Source organism: Octodon degus, unplaced genomic scaffold (genome assembly GCF_000260255.1).
Source record: "Octodon degus isolate 3935 unplaced genomic scaffold, OctDeg1.0 scaffold00034, whole genome shotgun sequence".
NCBI lineage: Eukaryota > Metazoa > Chordata > Mammalia > Rodentia > Octodontidae > Octodon > Octodon degus.
The window spans coordinates 6,625,162-6,641,015 of NW_004524610.1; the positions used below are offsets into that span (position 1 = coordinate 6,625,162).

A 15,854-nucleotide genomic window follows, 5' to 3' on the forward strand; every position below is an offset into this window, starting at 1 on the left:
TATTTATTTATTTGGTCAGGCTCTCACTATGCAGCGCAGATCTCCTAGTGACCCTCCTAGTGACCCTCCTAGTGACCCTTCCGGCCTCCGCAGCGCTGCCGTTGCAGATGTGAGCCACCACACCTGGCCTTTGGTGCTGGGGATTGAACCAGGTCCCTGTTCGTGCCTAGGCAGGCGCTTAGACCTCTGAACTGTCTCCATGGCCCTGAATATATTTTTTTGTCATGGCTCTTTTGTTTGTCAGTTCACCATTTTCGTTCAGTGTGAACGCCACCTGACTTAGGCTTCAGCACAGGGCTGTGTGACACCTTTCCTCAAGTCCTTGGCAGGACGGTGTACAGTCCCGGCACTGCCCGGCGAGGCGGGTTGTTAACCGTGTCTGAACGGCACTCCCTGCTGAACCCTTTCCTGTCTTCTGTGCATGACAAGGACCTCTTGCTCCAGCCGTGCGTGCGTGCGTTTGGTGGACTGACTGCTAGATCATCCTTCCTCATAGAAATGGTCTCTGCTGTGCGGGGGAAGATTTGACGTGATGCAGCAATGGAAGTACTAGAATGGTTCTGAAAGTGAGCAGAAATCAAGAATTTTCAAGAATTGTGAAACTTGGAATCTGGATCAGCCTGGCTGTTACGAGGTTGTAGGCATGATGAGATTAATTAAGACAGTTACTCACGTGTATTCTGAAGTCTCCAAGACTGGAAAGGACAGGAGGAAGGTGGATGCTTTGAAATTTAGGAGCATTAGAAGACAGAACAGTATGACTATGAGGGAGAGGAGAAAGGACTTTAAGAAGAAGCATAGCGGGACAGAAATTACTACGCATGCTTCCTAGAGCCCTGTAGATGTTTTACCTATGATATTTTCACTATGAAACCACAGAAAAGTCAAGAAAGCCACTGGGATTTAGATCAAGTTTTAAGAGGAGGGAAGAGTTTCTATACCCAGGTCTTCTGATCAAAAGCCCAGGGCAGGCCACCTGGCTCAGCAGATTGAAGCGCCTGCTTCGGCAGACGCAGCCTGCGGCCTCCTGTGGGCACGCTGAAACGCAACTGAGGCTGGGCGTTCGCCTGTAATCCCAGCTCTCGGGAGGCTGAACACAGGTGGAGCACTAGGAGTCCAATCTGTGCAGTGAGACCCTGTACTAAAAAGCAAAAATAAATTAATTAATTAAAATAAAATTAAAAACAAAAGCCGAGCTTCTTTCACTTTGCCTGACCTCTTAAGAAAGCTTCTAAAGACAGCTGTGGGGGGGACACGGGAAGGCATGAAATAGGGCAGGAAGGCGCTGGACGTAGCGGCGGCGTCGCTCCACGGGCTGCGACCACCGAGGCTGGGACCACCGCGGGGCTTGGTCCTGGAGGAAGGGCACACGAGTGTGGGCGGTCCGCCTGGGGGTGGCTCCCGTCCCGCTGGCCAGGCTGCTCCTCCGCTGTCCCCGCAGCCGCAGGGGTGAGCTGAGCGCTCTGCCTGTCTGGAGCGGGTCACCCGCCGCGCAGGTGGCGCAGGCAGGCGCGCTCAGCAGCGGGCAGCTCCCCGCTCGCTCAGGAGCTGCAGAGCAGGGAAAGGGTCCTTCCTGCGCTCAGGACCAGCCCGGGGGGCGTGTCCCTGTCTCGGTCCTGCCTGTGGCTTGAGTTGAGGAACCAACAGCCCTCCCTTTATTTCTGTTCCATTTCTGTCACTTTTGACTTAAAGTGCCCGGCTAATTGAATGACCATAGAATGCTGGGATAACTATTTCAACATAGTTCAATAGCAAAGAGCCTGTTTCTTTGTCATTGGAAACTTGCTTTTCACTAGAACTCATAATTTACAAATTTAATTTAAATTCAGGTGAAACGTGTGGCAGAACTCTCTCACCCAGACTGTCTACACATTGCCATATAAAAATTATCAAATTATTACATATGCTCATATAACAATATCTGCCTTCTGAACAGAATTATGGTTTTCTTTTATCATAGAGAAATGAGAGAAGCAATTTCTGCAAGTATTTCAATAAATATTTCTCCAAAAATTAATACCACTGAATTTAGTTACCTTTTCTTGAAATTTGGAAAGGAATCATAACAAGATTGTACAACTTAAAATATGACAACAATGTGACTCTATTAAGTAAGTACTATTTTCTTCTCAGATACTGGTATCTTGAGGATCCTGTAAATAAGAAAAATAAATTTATCATAGACTAAAAAGTGTATTAGTTTTACAAGTTTGAAATTAAAAAATGGTGATTTGACTATATGGTGCGTGTTCAGTTCCTCGTGTTTTCTAATCACCCGCTGCTTTTATAAACTCAGCAAGTCAGTTCACCTCTAAATGAACTCTTCTTTTCCATCCTTAGAGATGAGACATTTAGGAAAACTGGGTACCAGGGTCCCTTTAGCACAGCCATTTCAGCTCTGGGTGGAATCCCTGATGACCAGATAATTGTTTGATTCTAACACAGCACAGTTAATCACTAGGACTATAAAATGCGGGAGAAAACCTGAGCAGAAAATGGGGGGCATGTTCTCTCCTTTCAACTGACTTTAAAATTTACATGGCTCTTCTGTCATTTGTTGAATTAATAAAAATGTACATTATTTTATCAGTTTGGCAATGTAAATGCCAGGAAATGTGGCACTCAGAAAGGACAGGCCCCAGAGTAGCTGCAGCTGCCTCCCGTGGTAAGATCTGACGCGGTGAGATTCGTCTGTTGTGCTTGCATTTGTCTTTCATTTTGCTTGAACTCTTTTCCTGGTCAAGACCTGCCCTCCTATTTCCACAAAACAGGAAACAAGAACCTCCAGCGCTGCGCTCTGGTTTGGGGTTCTTTTCCTCGTAACCCCAGGCGAGCACATCCATTGCCCGCGTCTGTGCAAGGCCCAGGACAAATGTAGGACTGAACACAAGCACGCAGTAGGCTTGGCCCAGCAGTGCAGGCTAATGAAAGTCATGGAGCCGCTGGAGTCCCTTTCGCTTCCTGCTGAGGCCTGGAGACTGGCGTTTATTCTGTAGTGCCTTTAATTGAAAGGGTTGGCTTTCTTGTTTTTTGTTCAGTTTTGTTTTTGATTCTGCATAGTAATTGGTACTACACTTTTTTCATATGAAAAAAATGGACCTGGCTTCTTGATTTTTACCAAGCATTGATCATTACAGATTTATATAAGGTTTTATTTGTACTCATTTAGTTTGACACTGTTGCCACCAAAATAAATAAATAAATACCTTGAAGATTATTAGTGTGGCCAAGAAAGATGAAAGCCAATTCTGTGACACTTGTGTGGGTGTAAAATTGAGAATGCACCTCCCCATCTCAGGGGCTTTTCTTCCCCTGCTTGCAGTACATAATATAGACTCTCTAAATGTAGGTGAATAATAAATGCACCTCATTAATAATTAACAGACTGTAATAGAGCACAGTATCAGCAGAGTCCTCCAAGACATTGACGGCTACACATCGCCACTTTAAATGACGGCACAAGGGGCAGTGGGGCCCCCTGATATGGATTTACCATGGTAAATGAGTTTGCGTTACTGTATGTATTTTGTTCTACATACCCAGTTATCAATAATCAGCTTCATGTCCCTCCAACAGTAGCACAAACGGGAAAAGAATAATTGCCACTCTCACTGGAGCCAGCTTATTGATGAGGTGGACACAGAGAATATTTTTAGCCTGCTGGCTGTCCATCAGTAAGCAGTTTCTTGGGCCTGTCACTTCTCTTTTCTCTGGAAACCGTTATGGCTTTGTCTGCCCAAGAGAAATAATGAGATCCATCTATCAAGAAAAAAAAATAAACAATAAACTCTGTACCTTCCAGTTAATTTGTTTTCCCCCATGTTTACCCATGTGCACTCAGTTAACTATCCATCAAGTTAGACGCATGTAAAGAAGTGTATTTTTCAAAAGGTTGAATCCATTAACCCTTTTGCTAATACAATATATAGGCATCCGCAGCAGCTAAATCAAGGACTTGTAAAAATCAGTCCTTTCGAAGAGCACATGAAGTCTCTCTCGGCCTGTGCCTCAGAGCTTGGTGTTGATAAGCCTGCAAGCTTCATTTCAGCCCACCAGGTCGCGGGCGCACTTCCCTCCCACCTGTGCGCTTCCCTTCAATTCGTTGTTGATTGTAATTCCACTCCACATTTTCAGAAATTAGTGCAGAATGAGCAACTTAAATCAACAGCTTCGGCCTGATTGTATAAAATTTGCTAACGGCGATTCAGCGGGAACTGGTGATGCATCTCTACTACCAAATGGTGATTTTTTTTCCTCTTCTGTTAAAAAGTATATACTTTGCCAAATCAAAGACAAAAACAGAATGACTTGGGCCATGATTTGGTCCTAGGATTTTGCTGGCATTTCTAAGCTATTTGAACTTTACTGCTGCTCTTTGCTGGCAAGAAACTTCAATACTGGAAGTGGTCCTGAAGTTAAATGCCCCCCTCGGTTTTTTCTTATCCATCTGTACTATCAAAATAGTCAGGCGCTGTTAAATAAACACTTGTCAAAAGCTTGAAAACCTTGAACGACTGTGGCAGTGCGTGTTGAAAGCTCTCAATTTAAAAAATAATTTTAAAAAACCCTGTGTTCCAAGACTTCATTTCTGAAGAGAATTGTTTGAAATACAGGACCTAAAGTCCTGAAAATGTGATACAATTCCCACTTCACTGTACATCCTCTAGTGCATTGGATTTAGGAAAGTGAAGTAAGTTTTCCAGTTGTTAACTTAACACTATTTGCTTCACATAAAGAAGAGTAAAAAATAAATAAACAAAAATAAGTATTTGCTGACAAGGAACTGGGAAGAAAACCATTGTTTTATCACTTATGGTTAAAAGAACATAGTGACGTCAGTGATAGGTATGTTGATACCTAGAAAGTGGGTGTTTAGAGAAAAATAGGCTTAATTTGAGCAATAATACATTTAAGAACTTTAAAGAAAATGTTATGACATTTTAAGTGCCTATAAGGTTGGTGGTACTGATTATTTTGTGCCATTTAATTTTTGTCATGGATTTTCCCTTCTTTTTGGTCCTATGCATGTAACTGATTAATAAATTCCACTTTTGAAAAAGGTAAAGAAAGGAGGCATTTAAAAAAATGAGGGAATAATGAGGAAAGAAAAGGAAAATTGAATTATACAATAATTAGAAAAAACATAAAGGAAGAATGTCAAGGTGGAGGATGAAAAAATGTGAAATGACATCATTTAGCTATGAGGTTAAGAATGTGGACTCGGTGGCTGGGGAGATGGCGCAGTGGAATAAGTAGGTACAAGGGCCTGAGTTCAAATCCCTGGTTCTGATTATAAGCATGCACCACCAGGGACCCGGTCCCTGGCTCAGAGGGCCCGGGGGCAGAGCCAGTGCAGCCTGTGGTTCATGGGATCGAACCCCGGTCCCTCTGCTTAGGCACTTAGTCTGCCCTCGCACCCTCAACTCTATTTTTTTTCTGTATTTTAGGGAAAGGTCTACATGGTGTTTAGGGTCCGACTACTAGATAGGACTCACAGTGATTCTCCTGTTTACAGCCTCCCAAGAGCTGGGCCGGGGGCGGGGCAGGTATGGCACACCATGGCATTGAACCCGGCCACTGTGTCTGCTTAAGCAGGCGCTTTAATCCGCTGAGCTATTTGGCCGGCCCTTCCCCAACTCTTTTCACCCGTGCTTCTTCATTGAGAACATATCTAACGTGAGTATGCAGCTCTTAGACTTGTGTTAAGGATTTCTGGGCACACAGTGAACTCTCAAGAAGGTCCACACTGTAAGGACGGCTCTGCGACTTGCAGTGGCAGGTGCACAAACTACAACTGAAGGCCCAAACCCAAGCATTGGTTTTCACATGGCTCACACTCTCAAAATGGCCTTACACTGTAAGTTATAGGGGAAAAAAATCAAAAGAAAAGTAATACTTCGTGGTGCCTTAAAATCATATGAAGTTCAATTCCACTCTGAATTAACGAATTTAATTGGACTACATCAACACTAAATAACCCGCATATCGCTGAGGGCTACTGTCTTGCCACAGTGATACGGTGTAGTTGCTTTTCCCTTTGTGTTTTAATGAAAATGACAAAACCTTGACTAAACTAGAACACATTTTGGAGTCAGTGAGAGCACAGTTAAGAAATCAGGACACAACTCAGAAACTGAGGCCATTTTTCCAAGTCTGTTGGGTCATCCTCTGTGTTGTGCTCAAGAAAAAAATGAACCTCAGAGTCGAGAGGAGAAAAATCTGATGGAAAGAGGAAGCATTCCTTCTAATGTCTGCGGCAGGGTGACCTACAGGAGGGTGTATGTGATCCATTTCCTTCCTGCCTCAAATCCAACTGTCCAACTGCCGGCAGTGTAAGAGCCAACCTCACCCCTCGTAAGCGCCGGCGCTGCCAGCTTCCCCCACCTGTGAGCACCTCAGCTAACCGATGTCTCCACCATTCAATCTGTGCTAGCCAGCCACACCCACTTTGCTTTTCCACTAATTTACCAAGTCGTTCTGTGAATATGAAGTGTTTAGTCATCTGTCTGGGATCCCTCTCCTAGACTTAGAAGTCCGGCTCCTACATTTGCATTGTCCTCAATTCCACAAGCAAACATAAAATCACAACGTGACTGCTGCTGCTCCTCAGAACCTACAGCCTGACCACCCAGAGCCAGGAGCTTTCTGCATCGCTTGTGTTTGTGCTTCTCTTGCCCACACGCTTCCTGGGGGCACGTGGAAGCCAGTGTCTGTTAATGTCTCCTCACCTGTTGCAGTATTGCCTCCCCTTCTTTAGCAAAACAAAGCAAAACCTTTTATTTGTTCATGTGTACGGTATATAGCAAATGTGTTCTCGGTGGGGAGGGAGCCAGGACACATGCCTAATGCATCTCAGTTGCGTTTTCAGTCCCTGCTTTTTTCCCTTCCTCCACTTTTCAGTTCTCTGCCCTGTTGGAAAAGACCCCGTCTCCAAGGTTCCTACTATCTATCTTTTATTATACTTTTTACTGCATCTACACTTTGGGTTTCTTCTGTAATAGAATCTATGCAAGATTTAAGTCTGCAAATCTGATTTACTTCACGTATCATTGTGGATTTGAGGTGGACCATTTTCCTAAAATGATGCAAGTGCATCCTCCTTAGAGGCAGTGAAACCCTGCCCCGCATTCATGTTGTGCTCCCCCCCACTGGCCTCTCTTGGACATTCCCACAGGCTCAGGCTCCAGCTTGGCAGGTTTGTAAAAACTCAAATTATATGCTCAGTCTGCTCTAGCTAGATAACCTATATAGAGCATACCTTACTGATCTTGTTCCTCCCACGTTCATAGTTTGCTAATTCTATGTGTGCCTATTTGCACAGCAATCTAAGCAGAGTTTCATCATCACCGTGCATTTCATTTAGGTCTCTCATAGGAGAAAGGAGAGAGCACCTTGCAAAATGGTCTGTGTTTAGCTTACCTGCATTGTTTGCAATGTGTGGGTCTGATGGAGTCTCCAAGGCCAGGATCTGAAGTACATGTGCACAAAGACTCTCTTTTACAGTATTTCTTTGCACCTCGCTCAATGTTGAATTAGGCAAGGACACACTCTCAAGGAATGTACTGGAATAAAAAGCCTGAGTAGCTCTCCATTGCCCTGTGCCTGCTCATACCCTGGCCATGGGGGTGCACCCCTTTCTTCTGACTACTGCGGGAGACTGATGCCGGAGCACTGCAAGTTCGGACCTGGCCTGGGCAACTTAGTGGCTTAGAGACTCTCCCTCAAAATTTCAAAGGCCTGGGCATGTAGCTCAGGGTGATTGCCCTGGATCCAATCTCTAGTACTTTCTCCCAAAAGAAAAATAATCACAATAGGCAATAGCAATAATTGCAACAGGCAGCTTGTTGGGTGATCTGTACTGGCACAGCACGTGGAAGGCAGGATAGCTGTAGGAGTCTCTACGCAGTTGTCAGCCACTGGCTACAGAGCTGGACGCGATCGGAAATAGATTCTCCCCACCCCGTTCCTCCACCCTCCCAGGGTGTCGGCTACAGAGAAAACATGGGAAAAGCAGCACAAGGTGCAGGTTGGAGCAGCAGTCCCCTCCAACCTTGGCAGAGCCAAAACGAAAGCCTGTTTCCCATTTTGTGTGTGTGTAGAAGTTCACCCGACTCTGGGGCTCCCCAGATCAGAGTTGAGACTTCACTCACCAGGACGTAGGTTGCAAGGGAGGAGGTGAGTCTGTCTTCCTATATGTAGGTTTGCTGTAAACCCACAGTATTGAATTAACAAATATGTTTTGCCTGAAATAATTATTTTATTTTTATTTGCTTCTCAAATATACATGTAGTGAAATTTGGCGAAGCATATAGATAGAACTGAAAATTGCCTTCATCTTTAGTGTTTAATTAAAAAAAAAAACTTTTCAAGAACAGCATTTAAAGCTATAAAACTTAATGGAAGAATTAGAAATTCTATAACACAAGATTCTCCCTGGGATGCTGTTATCAAATGTTTTGGCATGGAAGTATTCATCTGCTGAAAATAAAATGCCATCTAGCAGTGGAAAATATTACCATTCTGAAAAATATGTGTGGAAAAAAGACTATTCTATGATTAATGAAAATGTGGCTTTTATTGTAAGTACATGCCTTTTTGGAGAAAGCTGTTAGCATGTGTGACATATTGAAAACAAGCATTCATGTGATTTGATCGAAGAGCTCCAATCTTTGAGAGACAGTAAATAATACAGTATTTAGAAAATTGCTTTAAATATTTATTTCTCTGATTGGCTAAGATTGCTCACAAATTGCTGCACATTTTAGTATTGAAAAAGCAAGTCTGAATAAAACATGCATCTTGAAGATAAGTTGGGAACCTACATTGTATGTGTGCTGGAGATAGGGGACGATATTCCTAATAGTAATGACATTCTTGATGGTGTTCATCATTGATCCCCAAGTAGTTTAGAATGTTATCAGGGAATTTTTAAGTTAACCATCTTTGCCATGTTTTGAGAGACAAATCTCTTCTCTTTCTCAGAAAATCTTTAGTCATTCCCTCTTTTTAGGTAAAAAGCGTCAGGTAATACATGTGACTCTGTGGATTCAATGACTACTGTACCTCAGTTTACAAATTTAATTTGTTTTAAGATTCTGGAGAATATGGCTGTGCTTATGCTGGTGAGGGGAAGGTGGACCGTGGTTGTGTTGATGTGGGGAGGATGGGCTGTGGTTGTGCCTGCCACTTGATGAATTTGTAAGCAAAAGGAAACTTTTGTTTGCAAACCAAGTTGTTTGCAAACTGAAGCACTCGAGAACTGATGTATTACCATAATTGATAAATAATATGAATGACAGAAACCTTCGTACACCATTACGTAGAATGCACATTAGTGTACTCTATGAAATGGCCAGCTGACATTGTATTCAAAGAAGTCAGTAATTGTCTCCAAAGAATGTCTGCAAACTATTTATATTACTCAGAGTATTTATCAATCATAGACGTTGAGAGCCCTTGCCAAAGAAGAGGCTTATTATAAAAAGCATTCTCAGAATGGAGTCCACAAACACACAGTAAAGCAGTAATTTGAACCCTTTCAGGACAGTATTCCCCACTGATGTCTCACTGGGAAGAGTTCTGGAGCAGGACAAGGGGTGGAGGGTGGAGAAGCCCGACGGGGGAAATAGCACGCGGGCCTTCCAGCAGAACTGCAGCGAAAACGGCAGCGCTCGGGCAACGGATGCTAACGCGTCTCTGCCAATCAAATGTGATCCCTGCCATAATGCTAGACAAGGTCTGACCTGCTACGCAAAGTAGCCCCCATTCTAGGGGTACACCAAGTGAAATAAGAACACAAGCACAAACATGCAAAGTCTGTTAATATTGTTTTCAAGATATTGTAAAACAAGATCAATACTTTAAAATCAAGGTCACCATTAGTTTTAACATGCCTTTCTAATGATGAACTTTTTTCTTAATAGCCTCAATAGTATAGGTGGCCCTTCTTTGCTGTTATAAATACTATTACAGTGAGATGTTATATGTTTGCCTTTGTGTATTTATTCAAAATATTTTATATGTCCTGGGAATAGGATTCCAGGGGTCAGAGAGACGGCTCAGTAGAATAAGTGCTTGCCTGGCAAGCATAAGGGCCTGAGTTCAATCCCCGGTTCCGCCAAAAAAAAAAAAAGAATACAGTTCCAGGGATGGATATATATTAATGACCATTCTATGACTTTTGATACATATTCCTTTTTATATTATAAAATTCTCAACACACAGAATTTTTATGTAGGATGGTAAACACAGAGTTTCTCTTATGAATTTTCACTGTTGTGAATATTGTGGTGAAATTTTACATGTGAGCACATTTAATTTTCACAATGATTTCTAACAGTCTTACTGATTTTGTTATAGAAAAATAAGTTTAATGGATGAATTTGAAGAAATTGAATGCTGGAGATAATAAGTAACTTGCCCAGGGACATAATATTGATAAGCTCTATGAATACACCAGTTTCCATGACGTCCTTAATATAACACACATTTTATTTACCCAGTAAAAGATTAGCAGATGAGTAGAGGTGTATTTTATTTTTTCTAGCCTTTCTAGCTGGATTTTTTTTATTGGATCTTTTTCTATGTCTGTTTCATCTATATATGACACACCAGTGTAAAATCGGTAATAACTATTCAATTAATGATAGATTTTAATGTTGTTCTTGTAGCCAGTTATTAAGGGAATTAGGATAGAAATCCAGAATCATGTACCTAATTGTAGCATTGTTTGCTATTTTACTGATTTTCTCCTGGTAAAGGACAAGTTCAGCCTTTTCTTTGGGGTATTTAATTGTTCCTTCAACTAAGTGTCCCGGCACCCAGCTAAACGCACCCTCAGGAATGGAAAAGGACGGTGTGGCAGTGTTTCTTGGTCTCTCATCCTGGACAGTAAAAATCCACGTTAGCACACATGTCGCCACACTCTCAGTGCTTCCTCTTCCTCCCCCGCAAAGTGGCGATGATGGTGGCACCTCTCTTGCGAGGTTGTCAGGAAGACAAAATTCAGTGAATTACTGTATGCAGAAGTGATGAGAAGAGTGATGTCCCCAAAGAGCACGTTTCTTCTTCACGTGATTGTTTTAGTTGTTAATCACTCGGGTCTCACAACCGACTCCAGGGTTACTGGCCCCAGAAGAAAACCTTCTCTATTGTCTTAGCTTTGGCTTATTGTAGCCCCTCTCCTCTATTTCTTTCTCTTCTTCTAGGATACTACTTATAGCTTTATAGAATGGAATTTGTGGTTTTGTGGACTGGATTCTCTGTGACTCCGGTTGTTCATACGAGATTATCCTTTTGCTTTTGCCTAATTAGCGACCTATCTCTCAGCTTTCATGTGGAGATTCATTCATATCTATGCAACATGCCTTCTGATTCAATGTTCTTTTCCAGTGAACACAAAAGGGAATCATGAAAATCCAACAGCCTATGTTTCTCATTTCTGTCACCTCACAAGCACGTCCACTCTCAGTCTTATATGAAGCATAGCCTTGTTTCTAGAGAAGAAAAGATCTTCAGAGTATTTCCTGGAAGAAAAAATGGTGAAACTATGTTGAAAATACAGGTATAGGCAGAAGCTTTCTGAGCAGAGCCCCAAATGCATAGGAAACAGCATCAAGAACCAACAAATGGGATTAGAGAAAGTCAAAAGATCTGAACCACCAAGGGGACAACCAACAGCGGGAAGAGACAACACACAGGATGAAAAGCGATTTTTGCCAGCTATACTTTGGACAGAGGACGATATTCTTCCACCTTCAATCATGTACCCCAGTCCTTTGTACTTTTCCTCTTATAATCTATCCAGCAATCACAAATACACACACACACACACACACACACACACACACACACACACACACACACAGCTCCCTTGGTCTTCACTGGTTTTGCTGATACTATGAGAATTCAGCATGGAGCTCTTCACTTGCTCTGGAGCGCTCAGCTTGCAGGTGGTCATAAATGAACCTGAGTGTTTATTAGTTAAACAGGTCTCCGGTGTTTTTGTCATGGCTGTGTTATTGGGCAAACGTGGCCTGTTGCTTCCACTATAACTGCAGGCCCCATGATAGACACAGCTACATATCTATCCATTTGAAAATCTTGCTTTTAAATAGTTCAGTGCGGAATGTACAAAGACAGCTTCCCATTAACGTACTGAAGAGACTACGGCTGAGTCCATGGGTAGTGCGCTGGCATAGAGAGTCCCCTGCTGTACAAGTGCACTGGCGACTGCATTGCTTGGATGTGGGTGGACGCTCAGAGGGGAGGACCGGAGGGCTGAAAGTGCAGAGGCCAGAGCCACAGCGCACCTGGCTCAGCTGTGTCTGCTTACAACCTCTGCACCATCGCAGCTGTTCCGCGGCTGTGTCCTGGACTTAGGACCCAGGAAAGTGAAATATGCGCCCCATTGAGAAGGAAGAGCAGGAGTGCGGTGACCTGGTAGTCTGACCCTACCACTTTGTGAGAACTGGTTTTCAAATCATATTCGGAGTCTACTGCAATTATGTTTATCAGTTTCCTGAGCCATGTTATTACACGAGGCCCCCTTTCCACTCTCCCCTCTTTGCCTGGCTGTGGCTCCTGATTACGCTGGCAGGAGCATGCACAGCTTTAGCTAATTAATTGCTTCTGCAGAGCAGTAAAGTGTACTTACCTGGAGTGCACTTCCAGCAGGCGCTCCGGAGTTATTAGGTGAGAGTTATGGATCTTGATTCACAGTTCATATATGCATATGCACATTAGAATCAGAACTGAGGCTTTATAAATAGTGTGCTAATAACCTTTCAGCAGTAAACCGGCCCTGAGAACATTATAAATTCCAAAACTTGAAACAGCAGGGCTTAATTGTAAAAATAAAATTATAACATATGATTGTGCCATATGTGTTTATACGTAAAATGCTTGTTATTTAGAGCAGACTTCCTTTTCTACTGAAACCCCTTTAACAAGCAGGGAAACATGTAATCCTTTTCGTGCCAGCTTATTGTAAAGATGCTATCTCTAAACTCATCAATGCAACTTGAAAGTATTTTTCAACTGTGCTGCATTTTTATTTTTGTGTGTGTTGAAAGCAGCAAATATTCAAGTTCCCAGCTTGAGACTCTCATGAGCGCAATATGCCTTTATTTGTCAATCTGAGCCATGTTGCTTAGGCCAGGAGAGAGAATTTCACTTTGGTGCATATGTAAAATGTGACAAAGGCATCTTGTCACAGGTATTTCTACCGGCATCACATGGCAGGTCTGTTCTTATATTTTTAATCTGTTTTCTTGTCAACTCCTTTCAGCCTCTTCCAAGTTTGTCTCTTTGGAGTCTGAGGCAGGCTGCAGAGCAGGCGGGACATTCTTGCGACAGTTGCCATTCATCCTAGAATGATGAGCGTGGAGCACACTGCTGAATGGCTTCCCTTTCACTCTCAACCCTCTTGAAGGAAAACACTAGTGTGAATGGCATGGCCTCGAGGCTGTGCCAAGCATCCTCCCGTGTCTATCTACCTTGGCTTTCCCTCTTGCGCCGCCCTTCCCTTTTATTCCCCATTCTTCCCTTCTTTTTGACCACATTCCATTATGAGAGTGCTTCTCAGAGCACTGGGCTTGGCTGTCCTCCTTACGGCAGCAGAGCAAATGCTCCAAAGAGAAGTCTGAGGATGAGACACCTAATTACCGGATTACAATAAGAATCTCTGAAATGAAACAGAACCAAAAAAAAAACAAACCCTTTGTGCTGAACTGTCCTCACAGAACGGCCTTCTCAGGGAGGCTTTCATGCCGTAATGTTTGGAATAGCGGAGTCCCATAGGGTTCCGCATCCTTGGAAGGAACTGTGCAGGAGCGTCCGTGTGACTGCCTTCTCCGGGTCTCCAGTCACACGTCTGCAGGCCGGCAGGGTGTGTCCTTGAAGATCCATGTTCATTATTATCCAAGAATAATGATGGCTACTTTATAGGCTGTATACATTTTAAATTCAGTCCATCTGGCTAGCAGATATTTTGGGAGAACCTACTTTGTGGCTGGTACACAAGTCCTAGAGGGAACAGTAAAGAACAAACACAATGTAGAAACAGACACTTAAAGAGGTGCTAACTGATCGGCGCCCTGCCCTGGCCTGTAAGCTGTACTTGTACAAACGCATCTGATCCATAATGGTGACTTAAGATTACGTGTGAGGAAATGAAGGACCTGGAATACAAATCTAAGCAGTCTGGAACACCATAAATAATCTTTACGCCTGAAAAAAATTAATGAAGCTAGATGAGGCGGGACACTCCTGTAAACCCAGGTCCTCGGGTGTCTAAGGCAGGGGGATCACGATTTCAAGGCTTCCCTGAGTGTGTTCGCGAGACCCTGTCACTAGGTAAAGCATTACCAGCACTGCGGATGTAGGAGGTGGGACTGAAAACTTGGTGAATATTTAAATTTTAAAAACAGGGGCTGGTGAGATGGCTCAGTAGTCTAAAGCACCTACTTAGAACAAGCTTAGCAAAGCAAAGGGACCACAGTTCAATCCCCCAGCACCACATGCCAGCCAGCCTGCCCCCTGGTGGGCTGAGCTGGCCACATACACACACACACACAAATAAATAAATAAATAAATAAATAAATAAATAAATAAATTTTAAAAACACATTACATAAATGGCAGTGCCACTATTGCCCCTCAGGAGGCCCTCTTGTGGCACGCATTTATCCCATTGTTCTTGCTATTTTCTGGAACCATTCTGGGAAGTCCCTTTTCCAATGTGTCCTAAGTTATGCTGCCTCAGCTGCCCTGGCATCCTGAATTAATTCAAAACATTCTCCTTTCGTGGTCATCTTGCCTTTGAGGAGGAGCCAGATTTGCATGGCACAAGGCCAGGTGGGTGAGCGGGACACGGACCCACTGCCACGTTGCTACAAGCCTGGCTTCCTTCAGGGGCACCTGGCAGAAGCAGACACTGATTTTGTGATCAAAAGTAGTGAAGTCACTCAGCGGTGCTAGTTGGTGGCTATGGGAAGCGTTAACATTTTTCAACCTGAGATGATTTCTTGCCTATTGAGCTTCTGGAATTATTTTTCAGAAATGATAATTCTGAAAATTTTCAGAATAATTTTGTTTAGTTATGAAAATCTTGGAAAGATGACCACTGTAACAAGTCATTGTCTTCTGAGGTGCAAAACCCCAAGTACTCCAGGAGGAGAAAGAGGGCTTCCTTGGGCCGCAGCTTCCTGGGGGACACAAGGGGATGGTGGTTTCTGGAACCTGCTCACCCCGTTCACCTTGGATAGCCTTAGTCGTTTAGATGGCTGCTCAAAATCCTCTTAGATTCGGTCCACAGAGACAACACATGTTTTTCCCTTTGCCTTTGAGTGCTGTTAACAAAGAGCCCCTACCTTTCAAAAACACATTCAGTTGTCTTCTTGCATTTCGCCAGCGCTGTGTAGCCATTCTGCAAGTAGTTGACCAACACAGCAGGTGTCTGTACTCCACTACATTTCATCTTTATTGCTCAGGTTCTATTAAATTTTATTACCTGCTTTTAACGCTTCCTCTTGGAAATCATTCACAGTCAGCTCAATGCCAGGGAGCTGTGGGCTTGCACAGTTTTCACATGTGAGAATATCTTCATTAAAATTGCCAGCTGAAACTCCCTGCACTCAGGAAGATTCTAAATGAGCGGCTGGTGCAGTGTCTGCCTGGAGGACCGGGGTCAGCCCCTCTCAGCACCTGGCCAGGTAGCCTGGTGCTACAGTCGGGGCAGGCAGGGTAACAAAATAAACCTGCCTTCTGTCCTCATAGTTGGGGCTGAATTTTCAATTGCATGGTCGGGAGGCGTGGGGCGGAGACGGAATGCAGCACAGAGCAGCAGCTCCTGGC

General features: G+C 43.5%; 1 protein-coding gene across 3 annotated transcripts in view; it reads left to right on the top strand.

Annotated features, from left to right (window-relative positions):
• The window catches only part of Nkain2 (sodium/potassium transporting ATPase interacting 2), a 1,099,112-nt gene that overhangs the window by 271,264 nt on the left and 811,994 nt on the right, over window positions 1-15,854 (top strand). The window lies entirely within an intron of this gene.